Here is a 6,000-nt window from a genome sequence, read left to right on the forward strand (position 1 = left end):
ATGGTACTTGGAATTTGATCACCATAATGGGTCCTCCCAGCAAATATTCTTTGCCAGTCTCATGTCCTGTCCTCATTTATTTACCTAAAAATACCTAGAAGGAAAAAAAAATCCCAGGTTAATTTATACATGATTTCATTTTGACTTCAATTTAAAATATTTAGAATCTAGAATTCCAAGTAATTTCAGCCTGGAAGATATACATCTGTGATGCTCTCTTAAAAACCCCAAATGTTTCCTTTTTTTTTTTTTAAGTTTATTTGTTTATTGATTTAAGTAATCTTTACACCCATCTTGGGGCTCAAACTCACTACGTGGAGATCAAGAGTCACACGTGTTCCTCCGACTGGGCCAGCCAGGCACCCCCCCCCCCTTAAAAAAACTCCAAATGTTTTCAACATGCCAAAACAGATTTCATGATTTTAGCTTTCTATAAGTTTTTTTTTTTTTAAGGAAATGTGGCTTCTTTTTTTAACTCAAGCTACTTCATTACTTAGAAGAAAAAATGTTTGCCCATACCATAGTCTCGATAAAATGATTATATCACACCTGCCTAAGCTCTATAGTACAGCATTTTCCCTCTTACGTGGTTTGTGGGCTAATATTTTGATTTTCCAAAAGAAGGTTCAATAGATAAAGTTCTTCTCGAAATATGCTCAAGCAACATCTGGTAGTGGCTAACTAAGACTAAAGACTAATGGGCCCATTTTCTTTGGCCTCATAGCCGGTAAAAATTGCTTCTTCAGTTTATACACCCGAGGAAAATGAAGCAGTATCAGCCTCCTACATGCTTAGCAAAGATACCCTCAGAGAGGTCCAGGCACCGCATAGACATTAATGCAAACTAAGCAGATGTCTTTAATCACTGAGAGACCACACCAGGCACATTTTGTTGGGATAAATGCTTCACTTCCAGGATAAACTTAAGTTGAAAAGTAGGAAAGCAAGATGACAATCAGAGAGGGAAGTGAGTGGATTAAACACATTTCCCCCAAACTGCCAGCTTTAGTTTGCAGAATTCATATTCCCTCTGACAGAAAAAAAATCTCCCCGTTCCCAGGGTACCATAACCAGCTAGCTCAGCTCACCAGGTTTCTTGCGGCCTCATCAGGTCCCAACATTTTTTTTTAATGTTTATTTATTTTTGAGAGAGACAGACAGACAGACAGACAGAGTTTGAACGGGGAAAGGGAAGAGAGAGAGAGAGAGGGAGACACAGAACCCAAAGCCTGCTTGGCTCTGAGCTGTCAGCACAGAGACCGATGTGGGGCTCGAACCCATGAACCACGAGATCATAACCTGAGCTGAAGTCAGACGCTTCAGTGAGCCACCCAGGTGCCCCAGGTCCCAGCATTGTTTTGGTCATCACCCAGAGAATCCTACCTATTTGTTTTGCCTCTTCGGTTCTCCTAAAATTACTGTGCACCAACAATTTGAACTTATTCATTAATTTGAAAATAATGCGCAGCTGGGCAGACACGAAAATCTGAAAATTCGTTCTTTAGGTATACATTTCATTTGGTCTAATCAGATCAAGAAAGAACCTACACCATCCCCATCTATGATGCGTTGGTCCCCTTGGGTACTTTTTGAATTAGTTCAGGGGCGGTGGGTTGTTGACAGGTGACGTTGATGGGGGTCCATGACGAACTTGTGGGATTGTCATGGTATTAGTATGTGTACCATGCCTCCTTTGTACCCAGGACCTTATAACAAAATTATATTTCTGAATAACCTTCTCTTACAGGGGTAGCAACAATTGTGACAAGGGTCCCACCCTGATTTCCTAACACTAGTCAATTTGCAGAGCCTTTTATTGGTCTTTGAAAATAGACTGTGATCTTAGGTATGAGCCCTGGGAAGGTATCTTATAGCTAAAGAGTGGGCAATGTCTTCAGCCCTGAGTGCCAAGTTTGGAGTAAGTAACATCTCTGGCTACCAGGACAAGACAAGGAACACGGGGAGAAAACAATATTTCAGTGCAGAAGTCTCCCCAGTGACCTTCTAGCTCTTCATCTGGTTGGTGAAATTTAAACATTGCTCTTTATCATATCAACCATCCCCTACATAACTCTTTAGTGTCTCCTAGATTCTTTTTACCACCTGGAGATATGCCATTGGCAGATCGAGACTGCCAATGTGCCCATCCAATTTGGTTTCCCATTCTTCCTCCGATACATCAGGGGCCTTGGTCTCTTGATAGGAGACCCATCCCCTCACTTTTCATTGTTGCCCTTGGAAACCCTCTCAGGGTCTAAGTCCCATTCAGAACCCAGTAGATTGTCGCAAGCTCCCGTCCTCCCAAGTTTCCCACTTTGTTGCTCCTGCCCAACCAGAGTTCAGGCTCCAGAGTCAGTCAGATATGGTTTCAAATCCCAATTCTGACACTTACAAACTCTATAAACTTGGGAACGTTTCCTTTTTTTTTTTTTTAAATATCTATTTATTTATGTAATTTCTACACCCAACATGGGTTTGAACTCACAACCCTGAGATCAAGAGTCTCATGCTCTTCTGACTGAGCCAGCCAAGTTCCCCTGGGAAACTTCTATGCTTCACCTTCCCATGTATAAAATGGGGATAATGGGAGCCACAGCTGTATAAGAGTAAATGAGAATTTGTATAAATCCCTTATTTTAGTAGTTGGTAGATGGCACTTAAAAAAATTGCTTGGTATTGCTATTATTATTTTATTAGATTTCGTCTGAATCTATTCTTATTCTATCAGATTAGAGCCTATGGCTGGCCAGTTCAATTCTTTTTCCCCAGTCTCTATCCTCACGCACTTCTTCAGCTTAGCGTCTTACCAACCTCAAACAAGTGCCACGCTCTAATTTCACAGCTTCTGCTCCAGGAATAGTTGGTGCTGGAGAGAGGCGTGTAACCAAGCTGATTGTTGGCTCAACAACAAATTCCTGTTCCCACACCTCAGCTGAGCCCTCTGCAAGCCTCTTACTGGCAGTTCTCAATCACGGCTGTTCATTAGCGTCAACACAGCCACTTTATAAAACACTGGTGCCTGGGCCCCATCCCAGAGGAATTATATCCGAATCCTTGGGGCTGGGCACCCAGCATCATTTTTTAAGTCTCCCAAGAAGATCCTAATATGCAGCCAAGGATGAGAACCAACCACTGTTCTTAAAGGGTATTTTTTTTTCCCCACAGCAGCATTCCAAATCTGTCCTTCTATCCATAAGCCCACCTTCAAATCAAAGCCTTACCATAGAAGTTTCATTAACTTTCCACCTCCCACATGCAGACTTCTATTCGTTCCTACCTAGGACGATGAAGTATCATGCCTCCTATCTAAGGCTAACATGGCCTTGACATCCATCCTTTTTAAATAAAATATCCCATTGGTTACCACCTTTCCTTTGCTTTTTTCTTTTTTTTCTTTATTATTTATTTTTTTTTTTTTAGAGAGAGAGAGAGAGAGTGTGTGTCCACTAGTGGGGGAGAGGGGCAGAGGGAGAGAATCTGAAGCAGGCTCCACACTAAGCGTGGAGCCTACTCAGGGCTTGATCCCAGGACCCGGGACCATGATCCCACCCGAAATCAGGAATCCCAGATGTTCAATAGACTGAGCCTGCCCCTCCTTTACATTTTTAATATCTCCCTCGCTGCCGGTTCTTCCCCATAACCTGGGTTCATGCCCAACATTTTCTCCATTCTAAACAACAAACAAAAACAATCTTCTCTCACTCTCGTTACCTGCTGAGTGGGAGAGGAGGGAGGAACAAGCATTTACTGAGGGCCTCCTAGGAACAGGCATTATGCTAGGTGACATCCATTCTTGCTCTGGGGTATCACTTCCTTCCACTTCTGCTTCTTCATTATTACCAAACCCCATGAGTGGGAGGCTGTTCCTACTGACCTTGAAGATCACTGCTGGGATAAGACTATTCTTGTGACTTGTTTTTCTTTTGTCGTTGAATTTCTTGATCCTTCTTATCATTCAAGTGTCAGCTTAAATGTTACCTCCTCTGAGATGCCTTAGTCCTCCTCTCCACCCCCGCCTCACTGTTTACCCCTTAAGGTACTGGAAATTATTTTGTTTACATGCCTATTGCCTATGCTGTCCCCTGCAGCAAGCCCAGCTCAAATCCACTTCTGTCCCTGGGCTTCCCTGATTAATCCCAACTGCTCCTTTGTCTTCCTACCACTTCAAGCTCTTTCTTTGCTGGCTTTCTTTCTTTCTTTCTTTCTTTCTTTTTTAAACTTTCCTTTAAAAAAAATTTTTTTAACGTTTTTATTTTTGAGAGAGACAGAGACAGAACACGAGCGGGGGAAGGACAGAGAGAGAGAGGGAGACACAGAATCCAAAGCAGACCTTAGGCAGGCTCTGAGCTGGCAGCACAGAGCCCGACATGGGGCTCAAACCCACGAGCTGTGAAACCATGACCTGGGCCAAAGCCGACCGCCCAACCGACTGAGTCACCCAGGCGCCCCTCACTTCAAGCTCTTTCATTCGTAAGGTGATACGACCTGGTTTGTTCAGAACAGTTTGGGTTTATGTTTGGGTTTGTCTTCAGTAATTATTAATATCCTGTTGATTCTCAAAAGTGGCCCGATAAATTATATAATCACTGTATTTATAGCCCTGTATTATAGACATTTGTATTTGTATACATGTCTATTTTCTGAATTCATTGAGGACAGGAACAAAGTCATGTTCATATTTCTTTCACCAATAACACCTAGTAAGGTATTTTGATTTGGGTTTATTTTGTTTATAAAGTTTGTTTGTTTATTTACTTATTTATTTATTTAGAGAGCACATGCAGGAGGGGCAGAGAGAGAGATAGAGAGAGAGAGACAGAGAATCTCAAGCAGCCTCCGTGCTCAGAAGCTGATGTGGGGCTTGAACTTAGGAACCATGAGATCATGACCTAAGGCAAAATCAAGAGTTGGATGTTAACCGAGGAGCTGCCCAGGTGCCCCTGTTTATTTATTGATTTTTGTAGGCTTCATGCCCAGCATGGAGCCCAACGCAGGGCTTGAACTCATGACCCTGAGCTGAGATCATGAGTCAGAACCCTCAACCGACTGAGCCACCCTGGCGCCCCTGGTATTTTGCGTAAATGTAGTAGAAGCTCAGGAAGTGTTTATTGAATAGGATTGGATGATACATTAAAATGAGATCATGTATGTGAAGAATGTAACATAATATCTAACACGTAATGTGTTAGGTTAAAAAAAGACTCAACAGATCTTACTTTTCCTTGCTCCACATGACGCCAAATGTCGTGTCTTCCAAATTCTTTGTTTATAGACACACAATTCAGTCCCCAAGGGCACACTGGCTAGTTGTCTTTGATTGAGTTTTTGTGGTCTTATTTCTGATTTTTGCTAAATTGGAAACTCTCCGAAGGCGAGTGTCATGTCTTATAACTCTCCAGTACACATAGCAGAACTATGAACTAATCATCTGTATAAATTGCTTGATATTGACATGCTCGGTACTCACTGGTGCAATTAATTTTCAGGGAAGAGTGAAATGATGGCAATGGAAAAGCATAGTGTCTTTTAAAAGTAGGGGAAGAATGAAAACTATGCATAGTGTTGAGATCTGACTTTGGAATAATTAGACCTGGGTTTGAATGCGTAAGCCATTAAGCCATTCAGCCTCCCGAAACCTGTTTTCTCATCTGTATAATCAGGATGATACATCTGCCTCTGGGGTGATTGTAAGAAGAGTAAAGGAGAAACATATGTAAAATGTTTAGCATAGGGCCTGACTCATTGCAAGTCTCAATAAACAACAGCTATTTTTATAGTGCGTAATCTAGGCAGCTTCAAAACCTGTTTCAGTGCTAAAGGTAGGGTGGCTAAAAATATAATTGTTTTCAAATTTTCAGTTACATCTTCCTACTGTCAATGATAAACTATAATTCTTGTTCATTCATTTAACCGTTTATTCTTTTGTGCATTCGTTCATTCATTCATTATTCATTCATTTATTCTATGCCAGGTACACAGTAAATGCTTATTAAATGCTGC

This window comes from Panthera leo, chromosome D1 (genome assembly GCF_018350215.1).
Source record: "Panthera leo isolate Ple1 chromosome D1, P.leo_Ple1_pat1.1, whole genome shotgun sequence".
NCBI classification, from domain to species: domain Eukaryota; kingdom Metazoa; phylum Chordata; class Mammalia; order Carnivora; family Felidae; genus Panthera; species Panthera leo.